This window comes from Aotus nancymaae, unplaced genomic scaffold (genome assembly GCF_030222135.1).
Source record: "Aotus nancymaae isolate 86718 unplaced genomic scaffold, 86718_ANA_hifiasm-v0.15.2.pri h1tg000067l, whole genome shotgun sequence".
NCBI lineage: Eukaryota > Metazoa > Chordata > Mammalia > Primates > Aotidae > Aotus > Aotus nancymaae.
In genome coordinates, this window is record NW_026988482.1 from 15,699,304 (window position 1) to 15,721,042 (window position 21,739).

Genomic DNA, 21,739 nt, shown 5'->3' on the forward strand with positions numbered 1-21,739 from the left:
GCTCAGTTGTCAATTAAGGCTTTCACTCTTAAGTAGAGTGAAGGGCAACACTTAAAGGCTTGTTCTCACAGTTGTACTCTGAGTATCTGTGGAAACCAAAGGAAAGAGTCACTGGTTCTGATGAAAGGTTAGAAAAACTTTTGGGAGGAGATGGCATTGAACCTTGATGAGTGGGTCGTTTGGGTAAACTAAAAAGTGGGGATGGGGAAAGGAGGAGGGACGTAAAGGGGGAGCAGCAACCCTTTTGGCGCACTGCCCACGTCCCCTTGGCTTTTCACTCGTGCAAGCTGAACTTGCATGCCGAAGAGTCCGTATCCCTCCACCCCAGCAGAAACCCACATCTGTGACTGATGGGAGTCAGTGGACAGATACCCTCAACTTCCTCTCTCTACTCTTGGGTGAGACAATTCTGAAGTGAGTGCTCCGCTGTCTCCTAGGTAGGATCCGCTGATAGTTGCTACAATGGGAACCTGCTAAAAAAGTACACCTCACTGACTTCTTTTTGTTCCCCACTATCCTGCTGGGTTTTTTCTTGGATTATCTTACCCGCCACTGTCCCAAATATACTTATACTTGAATCCTTGTCTAAGGGTCTGACAGCCCAACCTAAGATAAAAGATGATTCAATAACTGGAACAAAACATGTAATGGGATGCGTTGGGTGTATTTGAAAGGCATGAATGCTCCAAGGGGGGCTAGTGGCTTGGAAGTTTAGAAGGAGATGAGACTGGAATAGGAGTCATGATGTGAAGTACCTGAATCCTGGACAAAATAATCTAACTTTTTTGTAGACAATGGGAAACCATGAGGCTGATGAAGGTGATGAAAACTTTCTTCCCAGGTCTGCAAGCATCTGCTTCTCTGGCTCAGGGTCTTGGGGCTATTTGCTTTTCCTTCATCCCCTCCATTCTGAATCACCTGCTTGCTAGCGATTTTGCAGGATGCACCGATGGTCCACCATGCTGGCGTCTGCTTTTGAGGAGAACATTGACTTTCTTCTGGAGCTTCTTGAGCTTCTGTGTGGAAAGAGTGAGGGTTTTGGGAAAGGGCCAGACTTCTGGAACAGTATAGGCTATTTTAGCATTAAGTGGATTCTTCCACATAGGCAGAAGCAGGTGAGTGGCTGGAGCTAGTCATTCTAGTTCTTATAATCTCAGGAGGAATGTTTGATGCAAAGGACTCAGACAGCTCTAAGAAGAGCCCAGCTCACTGAGTTTGGCATTCCTGGGGGCGAATAGGAAAAGACTTCCAGCCAGTGCTAGGGAGTCAGATGGCAGTCACTGGTGGCATCAGAGTTGTGCACCAGGGCTTTGCAGGAGGCAAAGCTGCCCATCAAACACCACCCTATCTGCTAAGGGCCTCCTGGGCTTTGGAGAATCCCTCTCAGCCCTGGTCATTATCTGAGATAGTGGTGGGTGTCCACCCATCAAACACCACCCTATCTGCTGAGGGCCTCCTGGGCTTTGGAGAATCCCTCTCAGCCCTGGTGATTATCTGAGATAGTGGTGGGTGTCCAGGAAGTTTCCAATAAGGAGGCCCAAGAGGCTGTTCTTACTCATCCAAAAGGAGTGGAAAAGAGACAGGGAGGTAAGTCTGCTTTGTGGGGAAGGCCCTGGTGCTGGCTAGCAATAAGCTACATGGTCTTGTAATGCTGGTGGGCAAAACGCAAAGGGATGTCAGTAATCCAGCTTGTGTTTGTTGAGTGCATTTGAGTCAGGTCCTAGGTTGGGTGCTGAGGATGGGAGTCAGGAGAAGGAGCAAGATGAGCCTAAGGATTCATGGTCAGGGTCATCAGGAAGGTATATGCACATCCAACTGTAATTCCAGATGCAGTCTGACCTGAGCCAGGAAGAGGTACAGAGTCCCCAAGAGGCCAGAGAGTTCACGTCTGGTTAGAGTCAGGGTGTTTGACAGGAAGATGAAAGGAGGAGCCGGCATCTGAGATGAGCCTTGTAGGAAGTGCAGGCTTTGGACGTATTGAGAAGGGTGTCGGGAGTTGGGAAGTTTTATTCCCATGGACTTTATTGGGAGGGACTGAAGATCACTCCAGGCCCAGCTTCTTGGGAGGGGTCCTTGGCTCTCTGCCTGCCCTAAGGCCATCTTCCGCCTGTGTGAGCTCCCCTTCTATTCTTTTAGTCCTGGCACTCGGTTCCAGACCAGGAGTCCTGGCCCATTCTAGCATTTAGGGAGGCCACATCCCCTCTCTGGGACACTATTGCACCACTTAGAACACAAGGGATTTGGGCTGGTCAAAGAGTATCTGTGTGAGAGAAGGGCTGTCTCAGTTACATCCTCCACCTACCCTCTCTGAGAGGCACTGCCAGGAGCAGGGATGTCCGATCCGTCAAGGGTGCTCAGGTGTGTATGGTAGGAAATTCACTGGAATGGCACTCTCTAATGTTTTGGAATTCCTTCAGAGCCACACTTACCCCATACATCTACTTCCCTCTCCCACACCTACCACCCCAATGAAACCAAAGCCAGTTTGCCTGCGGTACATGATGTGCTGTGCCCAGCCAACTCCAAGGGAATGGGCCTGCCGCCAGACTCCGTGCAGGCTTGCCTTGTGGGGAGAGCTGCCGGCTCATTAAACTCCTTTATTTGTGAGCCCACGAATGCACACTCCTGCATGCCAAGGTGCTACATGAGTCTAATGAAAGAATTATTAATGTGCACACCCTAAATGCAAATGGAATAAGGTCCCCACAAAAACACTCTCAGAAGTTAACTGGAACACTTATGCACTGTCAGTTAAAGGATGGCTCACCCTTTTTCTTGCCAGCCTATTCTAAATCTGGGCTTTTCTCCTAGGAAGTCCTTCCTTGAATGGAGTGGAGGTCCGTCTCCCCGTGACTTTGACTTCAGGGTTCGTGTTATCTTGTGGCAAGCCCAAAGCCTTGCTCTTTCTCGGCTCCCAACTCTGGCTTTTCCGGGCTCTTCTCTGACACTTCCTGTCAGTCACTTCTTGGAGTCATGAAGTTCCTGGCTGGGTCGTCTCTGAAGGGCGTTCCTTGGCTCTGTTGCATCATCTGCTCGGCAATCTTTGACTTGCCAGTGCTGACCTCCTCAGGTCAATAGGACATTTAGTGTGTGCTGGGCACTAGGGCAGAGGAGGGATAAAGGATGAGTCACACAAGGACCCAGCCCGCTGGAGGCTCACAGTCCAAGAAATGCGAGAACCTCCACCAGCAAATAAGTGCACAACAGTAAGTGGCTGAAAAGAGGCACAGAGGGTCCCCTAGAAATTGTAGGTGGGAATTCAGAGTCTCATCCAGCTCGGTGGTGTTGGGAGAGAGGGAAGGGGACGGGGATGGGACGTTAGAAAAGGTGTCTGGGAGAAGATGGCTTTGAATTTGATGAAGCAGGATGTAGAGGATTTGGTCAGGAAGAGACATGGAATGATCTAGAGAACAGTAAGCAGGAAGATGAGAAAGGCAGATACGTGAGACCATGAAGAGGTCACTTTGGCAGATGCACAGTGCACTGGGTGTGGTTGTGGTTACGGAGAGCTAACACTGGGGAGACAAGTAGTTTCCGTTATGAGCAGACTTGAATGTCATGTTATGGAATTTAAATCTGCCAGATGCCTATTCTCCGTTTGTCTCACTAGATCTGGTCTCCCCTCCATGATGGTAGACTGATTACAAACCCGTCCTTAATTATTCCCCTCCTGGATCCATGCCCCCTGTGCCATAACTTCGACTGCTCTCCCACTCTGATTCCGAGCACTGCCATGTAACTTGCTTGGTCAGTGGGATGTCAGCAATTGTCTCTGCATAAGCAGAGACTTGAGAAATGATTGCGTGCTGGGGTTTGTCCTCTCTTGCTGCTTCTGGAATCTGGCTGCCACGTGAATAAGCATGCTGAAGGCCAAGAGGCTATGTGGATGGAGAAGCGCTGAAGCTCCCCATCTGGCACTCAGCCGACCATAGATGCATGAGTGAGCACTAGCAGAGGTCGGTGGAGCCTGGCTCAAAGCAGCGGAACTGCCCAGCTGAGCCCAGCCCAAACTGCCAAGCAGAACTGTAAGCTAAAAAATGGTTGCTGTTTTAACAGTCTAAATATTGGGGTGGTTTATTATGCAGCAAAAACCAACTGCTATGGGTATAATCCCAGATTCAAGGGATCCAGGTTTAGAGGTCCTGGGATATGGTGGAACATATTTTGCATGTGGGAGAAATGTGAGCAATTGTGGCTGGAGCACAGACTATAGGTTGAAAATTAGCCACATATTCTTCCCTTCCCCTCAAGAGGTAGAATCTTTTTTTTTTTTTTTTTTTTTTTGATATGGAGTCTCACTCTGTTGCCCAGGCTGGAGGGCAGTAGTGCAATCTTGGCTCACTGCAACCCCTGTCCTCCCGGGTTCAAGCGATTCTCCTGCCTCAGCCTCCTGAATAGCTAAGATCACAGGCACCTGCCACCATGCCTGGCTAGTTTTTCTATTTTTAGTAGAGACGAGGTTTCACCATGTTGGCCAGGCTGGTCTTGAACTCCTGACCTGAGGTGATCCATCCACCTCAGCCTCCCAAAGGGCTGGGATTACAAGCATGAGCCACCTCACCCAGCCTAGTGAGATTCTGCGCCCGGCCAGAATCTATTTTTCTAACCCTTGATTTGGTGATCATCATGTGATTTATTTCATCCAAACGGACAGAAGCAAATGTGATGTAAGCAGGGGTATGAAAAGTGATTGCACTTTGGGGCTTTGCCTGCTTGCTGTTCTTGAAACTCTTTGACTGCTTTGTAAACAAGTCCAGGCTAGCACCCTGGAGAGTGAGAGATCATGTCAAGAAAGGCCTCGTCTTTCTAACCATCTCCATTCTAAAGTGACTGGTCCTAGATAACTCACTAATCAGCTACAGACACATAAGTGAGCCCAGCTGAGACAGCCAAGATCAGCCTAGAGTAGACCAGAAAAACTGTCCAAATGAGCCCAACTTTTTTTTTTTTGAGACGGAGTCTCACTCTGTTGCCCAGGCTGGAGTGCTTTGGCGTGATCTCTACAAGCCCAGCTTTAATTGCTGAATTGCTAGTCTGCAAAACCAAGGGCTAAATCAATGGTTATTGTCTTAAGGCACTACATTTTGGAGTGGCTTCTAAGTCACCTGACCTATGCTTCCTGTTCTGTAGCCAGGAGGCTGTCCTGCATGGGCTGTATCAGTGAGTTTCCATGCTCTTTGCCTTTAGCCAGCAAGAGGACATTGAGACCGAGGCATTTATTTCCCTGATTCTTATCCTGCTGGACTATGGTTTGGCCACAGCCTCTGTCAATGGCTCTGTCCACAGCTCACTTTCAGGGTGCTAGCAATTACTCCTTTCTATGCCCATTCAGGTCCCTGGTGCTGTCAGCTCTGGAGTTGTTCAACGTTCCTTAACCCTCCCGCACCTTTGTCTCTGCTCTATTATGCCATTTGCTTGGCCACCTGTGTCCTGAAAAGACCCTCACTGACTGCTTTGTTCTGTGCACAATGAGCAGCTGAAGACTGTTTAGTAAACAGAAACATCCTGTTTAGGAAGAGCGAAACGAACTCCTGCTCTAAGGGATCCTGCTCTGGGCATTCCACAAATGCTGCTCTGGCTTGGGCAACTGGAAAGTCATTCTGGAGAATGAGGCTGCCAAGGAGCAACTTTTCCTGGCTAGCTGTCAGGAGCCATCTGGATCTTGCTTTCTGCAGGGAGTAGTCATCACCCCCTTTCCTGCCGGTTCCCCTAAGTTACAGAATAAAAAAATGAGCCCTTCCAGTGCCCCTGGCATCCTTTCTCTCCTTGAGAGGATTTTTCTTGAGCACTTTTAGCAAATCAGGAAGTCAGTTTGCCCCAGGACATTTGTTCAAAGGATCACAGCCTTGACCTATCTTTTCCACACAATCACCCATGCAGTTAGAACCCTCCAGTGACGGAACTCCCACCAGTGTCTGCCTCTGTGCAAGGCCTCATATGGTTAATAATAACAATAATTAATGGTGGTGGTGGTGATGATGATGATAAATGGCAAGGCAAACTGAGAATCTGCCTCTTCCACCACCATGGCTATTACTTTTTGATGGAGTCACATTTGGACCTCTTTGTCAAGTTCATATGGGAAGTTTGTAATGGAAGTCAGAGCTGGAATGAGGAAGGGTTAGTAGGGAGAATATATGTTCTCATCTAGAAGAATGGAACTTGGAAGGTCCATGTATCTCCTCAGTGGTGGGAAGTGTTTGATTTTAGCTACTCCAGGGGAGAATCAACCACACACAGCCCGGCTTGGAAACCCTTTCCACCATTTTTCTCCACTGGTGCAGACAGGCTCAGAGCAGAACCCTCCCTTTGAGGGAGCCTCGGGTACTCACAATTGCTCTTCCTCTCTTGGTGGAGCAGTTAGAGCCACTTGAGATGAAGGGCACTGATGCTGCACATCTGAGGCTGTCCAGTTTACAAGACACACCGTGGGGACTTGGGAGATGGAGACTTGATTTTTTTCTGAAGAGATAAATGTAGGGAAGAAGTAACCTCCCTAAGGTCGTATAGCTATTTATTATATGGCGCAACAGGACTTGATTGACTCAAGCGCCCACAGTCTTGTAGGAAAACAAATACAAAGATATAAATCATTGTACTATAGGGAAGCAAATTCTAAATGTCCCAAGAGAAGAGCTGGATGAAGGGCTGTGGCAATTTAGGAGGGGACGAGCATTTTCAGTTGAAAGTGGGAATGAATCAGAGCGGGAGGTTAAATTTGGGCTGAGCCCTGAAGGATAGTATGATGGCTAATTTTATGTGTCAGTTGACTAGGTTATGGTATCTAGTTATTTGGTCAAATATCAGTGTACATGTTGCTGTGAAGGTCATTTTTATATGTAATGAATATTTAAATCAGTAGACTTTGAGTAAAGATTATCCTCCATAATGTGGATGAGCCTCATCCAATCAGTTGAGGGCCTTAAGGGAAATGTTTGATATTCTCTGACGAAGCAGGAATTTTGCCCCCAGAGTGCCTTTGGACTCAAGCTGCAACATCAGCTTTAGGTTTTGGACTTGCCAGTCCCCACAATCACATGAGCCAATTTTTCAAAATAATTCTCTCTCTCTCTCTCTCTGAGTATAGATATATATGCATACACACATACTACTGGTGCTGTTGCTCTGGAGAACCCTGACTAACATAGATGGACATTTAGGTATTTAGGTGTGTGGAATTGGGGCAGGGAAAGGAACTATGAGCAGGGGCTGGAGAGGCATGGTCAGAGCTGTAGTGCTTTGGAGGCTCTGGAGCAGAGGATCCCCATAGGGAGGGAAGTGGTAGAGTGGAGACTGCCCTGGACAGGAAGCTGGGGTCAGCATGTGGAGGGCAGGGAACACCAGAATGAGGGTTTTAGACTTTGTCTTAGGAAGCGGAAGTTCCTAGAGTGACAATGGTAAGACAACAGGGTCCACTCCCCACCAAAGGCCAACAATGCTTCTCTTTCAGCAGGAAATCAGCGTTCAAAGTGAGACCCAGTGAAGAAGAGCACTGCCAGAACGTAATGGAGGGAGCCCAAGAGGAACGTGTGCCTGGGGAAGTCAGGAGCTATTTCTTGGACATTCGTGTCTCTATTCCAAACTCTTCTCTCAGAGTAGATGGCCTCTTTAGGAAGGAGCCAGAGATCTTCCGTGGTTGATTTGTTCAGAAATACATTTGGGATTCAGTCTGGCCCCAAGCCATGCTTCCAGCCTCATCTCCACTGTGCACTTTTTGAGGTGTTCTGTCTTGGTCCGCTTGGCTTATGCAGCTGCCTGGCCTGGGTCGTCCTCCTCACCCATGTCTGCTTGGTGCTACTTGGCCCTATTCTAATTGCTCCTGCTGGGTAGCTTCTCTCCTCCTTTGTCCGTGCTCTGAGCACACTGTACAGATTGTTAGAGCTGTCACTGTCTTCCTGCTGTCTGCCTGCTGGCCTTGGAGCTCCTGGGAGACAGGAGCTTTATCTTACCCCACCACATGGCCTATGCCAAGCCTGGTGCCAGAGTGGCCTGGAGGGATTGGTAGGCTGAATGAAATTCTTCCCTCTGGGATGCCCTTTAAAGTTGTTTTCTTTCTGGAACCCGGGGCAGTGACTGGAATGGTTGGAATGTGGTGTTGGTTTGCCTTTGGGCATTTTATTCCTCTGAGCATTGGCCGGACTCTCTGGTGATTTCTGGTCTCGGAGGACTTCCTGTTTTAATGTCCTTGGGGTTGTGGTTCCTGAGCTGCTGCGCTGTCTCCCATAACCTTTCTCTCCATCCTGGCCTGGTCTCTCTTCCACACCAGAACTTTACTCTAGATCCATGGACTAGGACCGTCAGGCACCAGTGAACCACACTCCTGATCATTCTCCAAATAGTCATTTGGCCAAATATGAGGTACCTAGCAGCTCTTTCTTTTCTGAACCCCACTTTACTTCTGAGCAGCTTCCTTCTCCCAGGAGCTGAAGCTCCCACATGATGTCTCAATGCCAGGCAGATGCGCTTGACCTTCTGCCTCTCCGGGCCCTCACCAAGGTAAGGGATTTTGAATCATTCAACTAATGTATTACAAAAGGAAAGAGACCCCACTAAAGGGCTTCACTAAATATCCTTTTCAATTGATAAGACCAATCTTTTTGTTGTTTTAATCCATGTGCAAACTCTTGAGTTTTAAACCCCATGAGTTACTTAACATACACTTGTATCCCCTACGGTGACTTTTACAGTGCATGGCAGTTTCTCCATTGGCTGTGGAGTAAGCTGATGTTACTGCAGGTTGAGGTTGAGCCACTTTGACTGCCACCCTTATGGTGCCAGGAGTCCTTTTGGGCACTCACTGTGGGTCTGGTCCTGAGCTGAGTGCACAGAGGATAGGGGGAGGTGGAGGAAATCAACACAACTCACAGGTGTCCTTGTTCTCCAGGAGCTCTAGTTCTGACCGCCACTCAGTCACAAGCTGACTTGAATCCCCCAGAGTGTGACTTGGGGTTTCCCATCCCAGGATCTTGGCCAGAGCTTCGTTTGGAAGCCTCAGAGACATGGACCAGACTTGCAGGTAGACATTCACCAACATGTGATTTGAGGGCTGCTCAAAGGGACCTACTCACTTCCCACATGGAGCTCTCTCAGGATCAGCCATCGCTGGAAACTCCTTTCCCACAGGACAGAGCCCAGACAACTCATTCAGTCTTTGATAGCCACCATGGTCTGGCACCAACCCACTTTTCCAACCTCCACCTCTTGTGACTTCAGCCACATGGAGCGAGCATGAACTGATGTTCTCTATACCTTTCCGACTCCAGGTCTTTGTTTCTGCCGTTTTCTCTGCCAATGAGGCTGTGATGACTATTACTGAGTAACAATATTACCACACACTTAGCAGATTTAAACAATACACATTTATTATCTCATAATTTCTGTGGATCAAGAATTCAGGTGTGGCTTAGCTGGGTCCTCTGAAAGGCTGCAATCAAGATGTCAGCCAGGACTGTGGTCTCAGTCCAAGCTTCGGTTAGGGAAAGATCTGCTTCCCAGCTTCACGTGTGCTGGTAGGATTCAGGCCCTTGCAAGTGGTCGGACCAAGGCCCCCAGTTTGTTGTTGATTGTTGGCGGGAGACTGCCCTCAGTGCCTAGCTGGTTGCTGGCAGAGCTGCCCTGCAATCCTTGCCACATGAGCCTCCTCAACATGAGTGCTTGCTTCTTCAAAGCCAATGAGAGAGAGGCTCTTCTAATAAGATGGACTTTACAAGCTTACATTATGTCGTCACAGAAGCAACACCTGTCACTTTTGTTATACTTTGTTGCTTAGCATCAAGTCACAATTCCTACTGATAATCAAAGGGTGGAGATTACATAAGGGCATGGATACCAAGAGGTGGGGATCACGGGGCCACTTTAGCCTCTGTCTCCACCCATCTCCTTCTGCCAACCTCCCTATCCACTCTAGAAACAGCAACCTAAATAAAATTCATGAGCGCTTCCCTTAGTCACCTCAATCACAGGGCTTTGCTTACATTGTTCTTTAGTACTTCGTTCATCTATTCAACAAATACGTATTAAGCATCTGCCATATGCCTGGAGCTAGAGGTAGTGTAGTATAATGGTTAAGGCTTCAAGTTCTGGAATCAGAGTCTCTTGTTCCCAATCCTGGGTCTCCACTTCAAGCTGGGTCTCAATTAATTAACCTCCAAATAATACTATGAGACTTGTAAGTGTGAAGGTTAATTTTATGTGTCAACTTTCCTGGGCTATGGGGTGTCCACATATGGGGTCATACATTATTGTGGGTATTTCTGTAACATTTCATGTCAATCTCATCCAAAATTAATAAGAATGTGAGTAGGCTTCATCCAATAAGTTGAAGGCCTGTATGGAACAAACTTCTGGCCCTCCCCCTAGTAAGAGAATTCTTCCTCTTTGGTGGCCTTCAAAGTGAAACATTGACGCCTCCTGGTTCTATGGCAGCTGTCATCCTTCTGACTTGAACTAGAACATCAGCTCTGCAGATTTTGGACTTGCCAGTCTCCATAATTGTGTAAGTCAATTCCTTATAAAAAATCGCTTTATATATGGCCCCTATTGGTTCTGTTTTTCTGGAGAACTAGACTCATACAGTTAGGTTAAATGAAATCACACATGCAGGAAACAGCACGGAGCTTGGTTCCTACTAAGAAATCAAGGAGGATTAAATTTTATTTTAGGGGCTGGAGAACCAGGAGTGATTCAGTGGGAAGTTGTCCAGCATTCATGGAGCCCACGCAGCCTTTTTTGCGAGTGATTATGTGTGTGCTTTACCTCCCCAGCAGGGCTCCTGTGACTTCTCTGAGAGCAGATCTGAGTGTTTGTCTTCTCTGTCACCTCCCCTGCCTAGCTTGGGTCTAGTGCACTCAGGGTTTCAGTGACTGGGTGCAGGATGGATGCTCTCCAACCCAACACCCCTTGGCAGTATGCCATCAGCAATGGGGCAACTCTACCTGATGCCAGTCCTCACGACCCCTCCGTGTAGCTGACTGTACTGGTTTTCCAGCTTCCACATTTGTCATGTATTGTGCTCAGATGCCCCATTCTTCCTTTTCATTCTGTGGGTGAGAAATTACGGCCAACCAAGAGTCCCGCCTTCCTCCTCCCCTGCTTGCTGCTTGCTGAAAGTGGTTTGCTAGTGTATCAGTGGATACATTTCTCAATCTGAGAACACAGGGAATGGTGTTGGGAGTGGGTGGGCAGAGGGTGAAGGGTGGTGGCTGGGAAGGGAGAGCCAGAGCCTCCAAAACCACGTGGTGGACAGTTGCCTTTGAGTCTTTGCTTGCCCAGAATCTGACCTGTGCTCTCCTATGCTATGAGAATCCTCACTGTGTGGAGCTTACCAGGAGGCAGGGCTCTGCCTTACACAGTGAAAGCCAAAGGCCCAGGCTGCCCTTTCTCTAAGTGCTGGCATCCAGGGCCTGGGCACTAAGGCAGCTTTGGCTTTAGGCTGCTGGCGTGGGTTAGTTTAGGATAACTCTGGTTATTTCAGGTTATTGCAAAAGTCCTGGTCAGATTGGAGAGATCAGCTTATCAAGTGGATGCTGATCTCGGAGCCACAAAAGATCTGGTCCATAGAGGATCCAAAAAAATCTACTCTCTGCAGCCAACATTTCCTCAGCTCAGACTTTGCTTCCCAGCCTTCTTTTACTTCCTTTTTGTAGAGAAGCTGAGGGAGACAGTAAAACTGCAATTAGCTGCCTGCCCTTACTGTCTGGCCTGCACCAGCTCACCGGGGCTGTGCTCACAGTGTTCACCTGCTAAACATGCCGCCAGGGGCCACCTGCAGCCTCAAAGGCAGGGAGTGGGAGAGGGAAATTGGGTTTTCAGTAAGTCAGAAAAGCAGTTTTTTAAAAAAGAAGTGGCTGCTTACAAAACTTAAGATTCTCAAACTGGAAAGAACCTTGGAAATTTAGAAATGGAATCAGAGTTGGAATCTACCTCAGGACTTGAGGCCAATCATGTGAATTCCTTTGTTTTTGGAGTGATTGGCTGAGGCGTGGGAATGTGACTTCACTCTAGCCAATGAGGTGGAAAGGGGAGCCTGTAAGGACATCTGGGAATATTTTCTTCATTCATAAGAAAAATACCAAATACTTGCTTTTTCCTACAGCTGAGTGCGTTTGTACGAGGAAGTGTTACTTGCAGCTGTGGCTGCCATCTTGGACCATGAAGGGGAACCCAAGAAAATCCCTGAGAAGCTAACCCAGAAATCACCCAACTTAAAGGCTCCTCTTAAACCAGACTGCAAAATCCCAATACAATGCATACCTTGACTTTGTCTAACTCCTTCCTGGACACTCCTAAGACTCACTTGAAGTAGCACTCTCCCTTGCTGATGTAAGAATGAATACAGTTGTTTCTTATCAACAGGTTGCTTTAGTGATTCTGGGGCAGCCAGCATTAGACACCAGCAAGCAATAGGAAAAGAAATACTCCCTCATTTACTCTAGCTTGTAGGGGATGATCACACTCCAGCCCTTTGACTTGCCATGTATCTTCCTTGCGTGGCTTCCAAGGGGCCTCCAGGGTCCTACCTCCTATTATGCTCTCTTATCTTCTTACAACTTGAATTTTTCTCCCTGGAGCTGGAGAAAGGAGAAACCACAGAATCGTGTAACCTGCCCACCCATCACCCTTCCCACACTTCCCGGCCTGCTTTCATGTGATACTGTTTCTTTTCCTCAGATGCTTTCTTTCTCTCTCCCAACACACAGATAAAGAATATAGGAATATCAGAAGACACAAAGGCAGATATTGCTTTTTCTACCCAGGGGTCTCAGAATTTTCCCACTGAGTTCTTGAGCTTTAACAAGCCCATGCTCAGAATAGTCAAACTCAGTTTTTTTAGCACACTGCGAATTGCCTATTCCTTTTTTCTTGGGGAAATTTTAGGCCACACTTTCTGTAGCAGCCCATGGTCCAATTGGATTAGCCATGGAACAATTAGTTTCATAAATGAATATGTCTGGAAAATGGATTCCAAAGCCCTCTGTCTGGTGTGTGACCTTGAGATATGTGATCTTGGGCAAGTCCCTTTTTTTGGGTGAGCCCAGGTTCCTCCTCTGTCAGGGAAAGAGTTGGGCTAGATGATCGCCGAGCAACTTATTGATTCTGTGCCTCAAGGAGAAAGCATTTGGAGGAAAATGTTTTTGTTTCTAATTATACAAATGAAATACACTTATTGTAAAAATCAGAACAAGTCAAATGTATGCAAAGCCTAAAACATTGGTGTTCCTTCCTTGCTCCATAAATTCCCCTAGAGAGAGTCTTTTGGGGGCAGAATTTGCCAAGAGCACTCAGTGCATGATTTTTGATGATGTTGACACGGGTGACTTCCAATTCACTGACATAACCAAGGACTGTTCTGAGAAGTAACTGTTTGTGTTCTTACAGTTTCCCTTTCCCCTGGAGGAAAATTGCAGGAGTTTTTTGTGTTGTTTAAGAGTTGCAGAGCCCTGCTGCCTGTGACCTCCCTACGTTTTTGTCAGAAAATAGGACAGGTAAACCTGGCCTTACCCCAAGACTCAGATTTGCAAGGCGCACATCTATAGCAGAGCCTGTGTGTGACCAAGGTGCTGACTGTCCCACAGAGTCATAGGGCAGGACACACAGGTCCAGAGATTAGGCCTTAGCACAACAATATCGATCTCAGTCTTTAGTCTTCCCACAAACATGAACATTACCTTGTTATGTGGGTCTGAAGTTTTAATCAATTGCAGTTGGACTCCGTAGCAGAGAACTGAGAAAATACAAAATGTTGGAGAACAACAATGAAAAGCACTTTTATTACCTGCCATTCCGGGGAAGCAGCCCATTAGGGAGACATTGATCAAGGGCACTGACCACCGAAGTTCTCAGCCACATGCTTCATCCCTTAGATTACAGCTCATACCTGCCTCAAGGAGGGTCAGACCCAAGGCAGGAGGAGTCAATAGAATCCAGTGTGGGTCGGGCACGGTGGCTCACACCTGTAATCCCAGCACTTTGGGAGGCCAGGCAGCTAGATCACGAAGTCAGGAGATTGAGATCATCCTGGCCAACATGGTGAAACCCTCTCTACTAAAATACAAAAAAATTGACTGGGCGTGGTGGTGCATGCTTTTAGTCCCAGCTCTGCTCGGGAGACTGAGGCAGGAGAATCACTTGAACCAGAGAGGCGGAGGTTGCAGTGAGCCAAGATCATGCCACTGCACTCCCGCCTGGCGACAGAGCAAGACTCCATAAAAAAAAAAAAAAAGAATCCAGTGTGGCCCCAGGAAATTTGGGCAGGGCCATGCAGATGTGGGCGTGAGGTGAGGCTCAGTGCAGAGGAAGGGTTTGGGCTGGGAGAGCTATATTCAAGGAAGGGGGATGTACTGGACTGTTTCTCCCCACCAGACAGAGGAGGGAAGAGAGACATTAGAAGGCTGGTCTTAGGGCATTCTGGGGGTTAGACAGGGAAACTGGTGGAGGGACAGTTGGCTGAGCCTGGCCCATGGTGGAGAGCAGGCCAAGCCACATAACCAGCTCCTGCCTCTATACCTGAAGGGCCTGGAGAAGCTCACTGGGGGTTAAAGGAGCAGGGGGCAAAAAGCACAAGGTATTAAAATACTGTGCCATAATATCGCTAGCTCACTCATTCAGTTACTCAGTCATTCATTCATCTACTCAACAAATGTTTATTAAGCCCTTTCTATATGCCAGGCACTGTGCTAGGTCCTGGGGATATAATGGTAAACAGGACAGTTGAGACTCCTGCTCTTATAAAGGCTCCAGTCTAATGGGGGAGTTAATGCTGAGTTAATTCCAAGGTGAAAGGTCAGGCAGAGGGGTGGCAGTAGAGGGGGTGGGGGTCTGGGGCCTGGGCAGGGTCGGAGAGTGACCAGCACTGCAAGCAAGCGGGCAGATGGAGTAGGTGCTTGTGAGGTGTGAACAGTGTGGGGTGGTCCTGGGAAGGTTGTGGGGTAATCCTAGGGAGGGATGGTGGACCTAGGGCAGGAAGAGTCTGACATGTATACCTTGCCAGAAGTGGTCCTGGATTGGACCTGGGGGAATGGATAGGGAGGGGTGACGATTGACCTCTAGGTTATGGCTTGGGGGTCTCAAAGGATGTTGAGATGGGAGGTGGAGACAGGGTGAGAGTGGGGAGCAGTGGCATAGAGATCCTGCCCTAGTCACAGCTCCAGGTTGCACAGTCCCACGACCCCTGATTCCAAAATTGGAGGCTCTTCAGGTTGAAAGCACCTCCTCTCTGCAAAGTCGCAGGGAGGGGCTAGCAGTCTCTCTGCTCTTCCTGAGGATTAATTCATTCTGAACGTTTTCTTCTCAAGAATGAATGGAGATAGCCAAAACTAGGAATTGGAATTTGAAAGGGGAGACTTCAGGGCACTTCCTTAAAAGGAAGGGAAGATGAAGTGGATGGGAGACACCAGGAGTGACAGGGAGTGGGACAGTGCAAAGAATTTGAACAACCCTCTAGGAAGATCTATTTTTTCTATGATCTCACTTGGCACTGGATATTCTTATGTGCTGAATTTCCTCACCTGTAAAATGGAGGCAGTAATGTCATCTCACAGGACTGTGGAGAGAATTAAATCATAACCCCAAGCCCTTGAAGTACAGCATGAGCTCAGTAAATGTTAGCACCCATCCTTCATGCTTGGCCTCCACCAGCCCCTGTGGAATGAAGGAGATTGTGAATTGCCCTGGCTCACCTTGGGGACTAAGTGAGACAACTAGGTGACCGTCCTTGGCAACCTGCACACACAGGTATACTTATCATTGAGATGATGGTGATTAATGACAACAATTTTCATGAAATGTCACCCAAGGGGCCAGTAGGCTTGTAAGTAGCAGGGATAGCTGAGATCCCCATAGCAACTGTCTTCCCTGTGCAACAAATATGGGTGGGAAACAGCAAACAGGCTAGAGAGAGCTTGGGAGGTGGTCAGAAGGACCTGGAATTGAATCTTGACTCTGCCACCATGAGCTGTGTGACCTTATGAGACGACTTGATGTCTCTGCGTCTTATTTCCTCATCTGAACAACACAGATAGTGCCATCTAGATCACAGATTTTCACCAGCAAGAGAGCTACGCAGAGCCTCAGTGCACAGCAGGCAGAATAGCATCATGTAGGCTCCAGGTCAATGAGTGGCTTAATCTCATGATGCCTCAGGTTCCTCAGCTGTGAAATGTAGATATTAACGGTAGCTACTTCCTAGAGTTTGATGATTACACACATCATGTGAGGAAAACACGTAGAACAATGCCCGACAGACACTGTTAGTTGTTGTCTAAGTAGGTACTCCGGATGGCTCTTCCCTCACTGCAGGCCTCTTCTGACTCCCATCTGTGATATTTACCCATGAGAAGGAGGCTCCTTTAGTGCAGGGGTTTCCTGGATTCCAGAGAAGGTTTTTGTGCCATCTCATGGTCCCTGTAGGGAGCAGTCTAGAAGTTGTTGGAGACGTAAGGCTGAACTCAGAATCTTCTAGTAACCTTGACAAAGCCAGTGGTGCTTTAGGATGCTAAGGCCTTTCCCTCCTGTAGGTGGTAGGGCTATTAGCCAAGGTTCTCTAGAGAAGCAGAACCAACAGGATGTGTATATTTACATCTGGGAGAGAGAGGAGAGAGAAAGAGAGAGAGGTGCGGTAGGCTGGCAGGCTGGAGATCCAGTCGGAGTCCAAAGACAGTCTGCTGGTAGAATTCCTTCTTGCTCAAGGGAGGTTAGTTTTCATTCTATTCAAACCTCCAACTGATTAGATGAGGCCCACCCATGTTATGGGGTGGTAATTTACTTTACTCAAGGTCCACTGATTTAAATGTTAATCTCATTGCAAAAACACCTTCACAGAAACATCCAGAATAATATTCGACCAAATATCTGGGCACTATGGCCCAGCCAAATTGACGTACAAAATTAGCTATGACATCTCCCTTCTCACACTTCTTTTTTTCTTTAATTAAAAAAATTAAGTTGATGCATGACATTTGTATGTATTTGTGGAGTACACATGATATTTTTTATATGCATACTACGTTTATTTGTCAAGTCAGGGTACTTAGGGTATCTCCATCACCCCAAGTATTTATCATTTCTATGTGTTGGGAACATTTCAAATCCTCTCTTCTAGCTATTTTAAAATATACAATTCATTGTTGCTAACCATAGTCACCCTACTCAGCTACTGAAGAGTAGAACTTATCCCTTCTATTTGACCCTATGCTTGTATCCATCAGCCAACCTTTCTTCATTTCCACCCTCCCCAATGCACACACCCTTCCCAGCCTCTGGAATCTATAGTTCTACTGTCTGTCTCCATGAGGTCAATCTTTTTAGTTCCTACATATGAGTAAGAGCATATCATATTTGTCTTTTTGTGCCTGGCTCATTTCACTTAGCATAACGACGATCAGTTCCATCCATGTTGTTGTAGATGACAGAATTTCATCCTTTTTTTATGGCCTAATAGGATTCCACAGTGTATATATATGTATATCACATTTTCTCTTTCCTGTCATCCATCTGATGGACACTTTGGTTGATTTCATGTATTTGTCATTGTGAGTAGTGCTGCAATAAACATGAGGTGCAGGTGCCCCTTTTATATATTGATTTCTTTTCCTTTGGATAAATACCTAGTAATGTGATTTCTGGATTGTATGGCAGTTCCATTTTTAGTTCTTGAGAAATCTCCATATTGTTTTCCATAGTGGCTGTACTAATTTACATTTCTACCAACAGTGTATGAGTTCCCTTTTCTCCACATCCTTGCCAGTATCTGTTAATTTTTATATTTGTAGTAATAACCATTCTAACTGGGATAAGATGACATCTCATTGTGGTTTATTTTATTTTATTTATTTATTCATTTTTAATATATATATTTTATTGCACTTTAGGTTCCAGGGTACATGTGCAAAACATGCAGGATTGCTGCATAGGTACACACATGGCAATGTGGTTTGCTGCCTCCATCCCCCTGTCACCTATATCTGGCATTTCTCCCCATGTTATCCCTCCCCAACCTCCCTAGCTCCCACTGTCCCTCTCCTATTCCCCCACAACAGACCTCAGTGTGTGATGCTTCCCTCCCTGTGTCCATGTGTTCTCATTGTTCAACACCCACCTATGAGTGAGAACATGCAGTGTTTGATTTTCTGTTCTTGTGTCAGTTTGCTGAGAATGATGGTTTCCAGATTCATTCATGTCCCTACAAAGGACACAAACTCATCATTTTTTATGGCTGCATAGTATTCCATGGTGTATATGTGCCACATTTTCCTTGTCCAGTCAATCATCGATGGGCATTTGTGTTGGTTCCAGGTCTTTGCTTTTGTAAACAGTGCCGCAATGAACATATGTGTGCATGTGTCTTTATAGTAGAATTACTTATAATCCTTTGGATATATAAGATTGCTGGGTCAAATGGAATTTCTATTTCTAGGTCCTTGAGGAATCACCACACTGTCTTCGACAATGGTTGAACTAATTTACACTCCCACCAACAGTGTAAAAGTGTTCCTGTTTCTCCACATCCTCTCCAGCATCTGTTGTCTCCAGGTTTTTTAATGATCACCATTCTAACTGGCATGAGATTGTATCTCAATGTGGTTTTGATTTGCATTTCTCTAATGACCAGTGATGATGAGCATTTTTTCATATGTTTGTTGGCCTCATAAATGTCTTCTTTTGAAAAGTGTCTGTTCGTGTCCTTCGCCCACTCTTGCATGGGTTTGTTTGTTTTTTTCTTGTAAATCTGTTTTAGTTCTTTGTAGATTCTGGATATTAGCCCTTTGTCAGATGGGCAGACTGCAAACATTTTTTCCCATTCTGTTGGTTGCCAGTTCACTCTAATCATTGTTTCTTTTGCTGTACAGAAGCTCTGGAGTTTAATTAGATCCCATTTGTCTATTTTGGTTTTTGTTGCCAATGCTTTTGGTGTTTTAGTCATGAAGTCCTTGCCTGTGCCTATGTCCTGAATGGTTTTGCCTAGGTTTTCTTCTAGGGTTCTTATGGTGTTAGGCCTTATGTTTAAGTCTTTAATTCATCTGGAGTTAAATTTAGTGTAAGGTGTCAGGAAGGGGTCCAGTTTCTGTTTTATGCTCATAGCTAGCCAGTTTTCCCAACACCATTTATTAAACAGGGAATCCTTTCCCCATTGCTTGTTTTTGTCAGGTTTGTCAAAGATCAGATGGTTGTAGATGTGTGGCATTGCCTCTGAGGCCTCTGTTCTGTTCCATTGGTCTATATCTCTGTTTTGGTACCAGTACCACACTGTTTTGATTACTGTAGCCTTGTAATATAGTTTGAAGTCAGGTAGCATGATACCTCCAGCTTTGTTCTTTTTGCTTAGGATTGTCTTGGCTATACGGGCTCTCTTTTGGTTCCATATGAAGTTTAAGGTGGTTTTTTCCAGTTCTGTGAAGAGCGTCATAGGTAGCTTGATGGGGATAGCGTTGAATCTATAAATTACTTTGGGCAGTATGGCCATTTTCACAATATTGATTCTTCCTAACCATGATCATGGAATGTTTTTCCACCTGTTTTTGTCCTCTCTTATTTCATTGAGCAGTGATTTGTAGTTCTCCTTGAAGAGGTCCTTTACATCCTTTGTTAGTTGTATTCCTAGGTATTTTATTATCTTTGTAGCAATTGTCAATGGCAGTTCATTCTTGATTTGGCTCTCTTTAAGTCTGTTATTGGTGTATCGAAATGCTTGTGATTTCTGCACATTGATTTTGTATCCTGAGACTTTGCTGAAATTGCTTATCAGTTTAAGGAGATTTTGGACTGAGACAATGGGGTCTTCCAAATATACAATCATGTCTTCTGCAAATAGAGACAATTTGACTTCCTCCTTTCCTAATTGAATACCCTTTATTTGTTTTTCTTGCCTGATTGCTCTGGCTAAAACTGCCAATACTATATTGAATAGGAGTGGTGAGAGAGGGCACCCTTGTCTAGTGCCAGATTTCAAAGGGAATGCTTCCAGTTTTTGCCCATTCAGTATGATATTGGCTATGGGTTTGGCATAAATAACTTTTATCATTTTGAGATATGTTCCATTGATACCTAGTTTATTGAGAGTTTTTAGCATAAAGGGCTGTTGAATTTTGTTGAAGGCCTTCTCTGCATCTATTGAAACATCGTGTGGTTTTTGTCTTTGGTTCTGTTTATGTGGTGGATTGCGTTTATAGACTTGCATATGTTGAACTAGCCTTGCATCCACAGGATGAAGCCTACTTGATCATAATGGATAAGCTTTTTGATGTGCTGTTGCAATCGGTTTGCCAGTATTTTATTGGAGATTTTTGCATCTATGTTCATCATGGATATTGACCTGAAGTTTTCTATTTTTGTTGAGTCTGCCAGGTTTTGGTATCAGGATGATGTTGGTCTCATAAAATGATTTGGGAAGGATTCCCTCTTTTTGGATTGTTTGGAATAGTTTCAGAAGGAGTGGTGCCAGCTCCTTTTTTGTATGTCTGGTAGAGTTTGGCTGTGAACTCATTTGGATCTGGGCTTTTTTTGGTTGGTAGGCTATTAATTGCTGCCTCAACTTCAGCCTTTGTTATTGGTCTATTCAGGGTTTCGACTTCTTCTTGGTTTAGGCTTGGGAGGGTGCAAGTGTCCAGGAATTTAACCATTTCCTCCAGGTTTACTGGTTTGTGTGCATAGAGTTGTTTGTAGTAATCTCTGATCGTAGTTTGTATTTCTGTGGAATTGGTGGTGATATCCCCTTTTTGTTTTTTTTAAATTGCATCTATTTGATTCTTCTCCCTTTTCTTTTTTATTAAGCTGGCTAGCAGTCTGTCTATTTTGTTGATCTTTTCAAAAAGCCAGCTCCTGGATTTATTGATTTTTTGAAGGGTTTTTTTGTGTCTCTATCTCCTTCAGTTCTGCTCTGATCTTAGTTATTTCTTGTCTTCTGCTAGCTTTTGAGTTTTTTTTTAATCTTGCTCCTCTAGCGCTTTCAATTTTGATGATAAGGTGTTGATTTTAGATCTTTCCTTGCTTCTCATGTGGGAATTTATTACTATAAATTTTCCTCTAGACACTGCTTTAAATGTGTCCCAGAGATTCTGGTACGTTGTGTCTTCGTTCTCACTGGTTTCAAAGAACATCTTTATTTCTGCCTTCATTTCATTGTTTATCCAGTCAACATTCAAGAGCAAGATGTTCATTTTCCATGAAGTTGTGTGGTTCTGAGTTAGTTCCTTAATCCTGAGTTCTAATTTGATTGCACTGTGGTCTGAGAGATGGATTGTTATGACTTCAATTCTTTACATTTGCTGAGGAGTGATTTACTTCCAATTATGTGGTCAATTTTAGAGTAGGTGTGATGTGGTGCTGAGAAGAATGTATATTCTGTGGATTCAGGGTGTAGAGTTCTGTATATATCTATTAGGTTTGCTTGGTCCAAATCTGAGTTCAAGTCCTGGATATCCTTGTTAATTTTCTGTCCTGTTGATCTGTCTAATATTGACAGTGGAGTGTTCAAGTCTCTCACTATTATTGTGTGGGAGTCTAAGTCTCTCTGTAGGTTGTTAAGAACTTGCTTTATGTATCTGGGTGCTCCTATATTGGGTGCATGTATATTTAGGATCGTTAGTTCTTCTTGTTGCATTGATCCTTTTACCATTATGTAATGTCCTTCTTTGTCTCCTTTGATCTTTGTTGGTTTAAAGTCTATTTTGTCAGAGACTAGGATTGCAACTCCTGCTTTTTTTTGCTCTCTAGTTGCTTGGTAAATCTTCCTCCATCTCTTTAT

The 21,739-nt window shown here is 45.6% G+C and overlaps 1 long non-coding RNA gene across 1 annotated transcript in view; it reads left to right on the top strand.

Moving 5' to 3' along the window:
- LOC135270773 (uncharacterized) overlaps nt 1–10,163 on the top strand; it is a 68,882-nt gene extending 58,719 nt beyond the window's left edge. The window contains exon 4 of the long non-coding RNA XR_010338904.1: nt 7,454–10,163. This is a non-coding gene — a long non-coding RNA (uncharacterized LOC135270773). The remainder of the gene's footprint in view (nt 1–7,453) is intronic.
- Nucleotides 10,164–21,739: the final 11,576 nt, after the last annotated feature.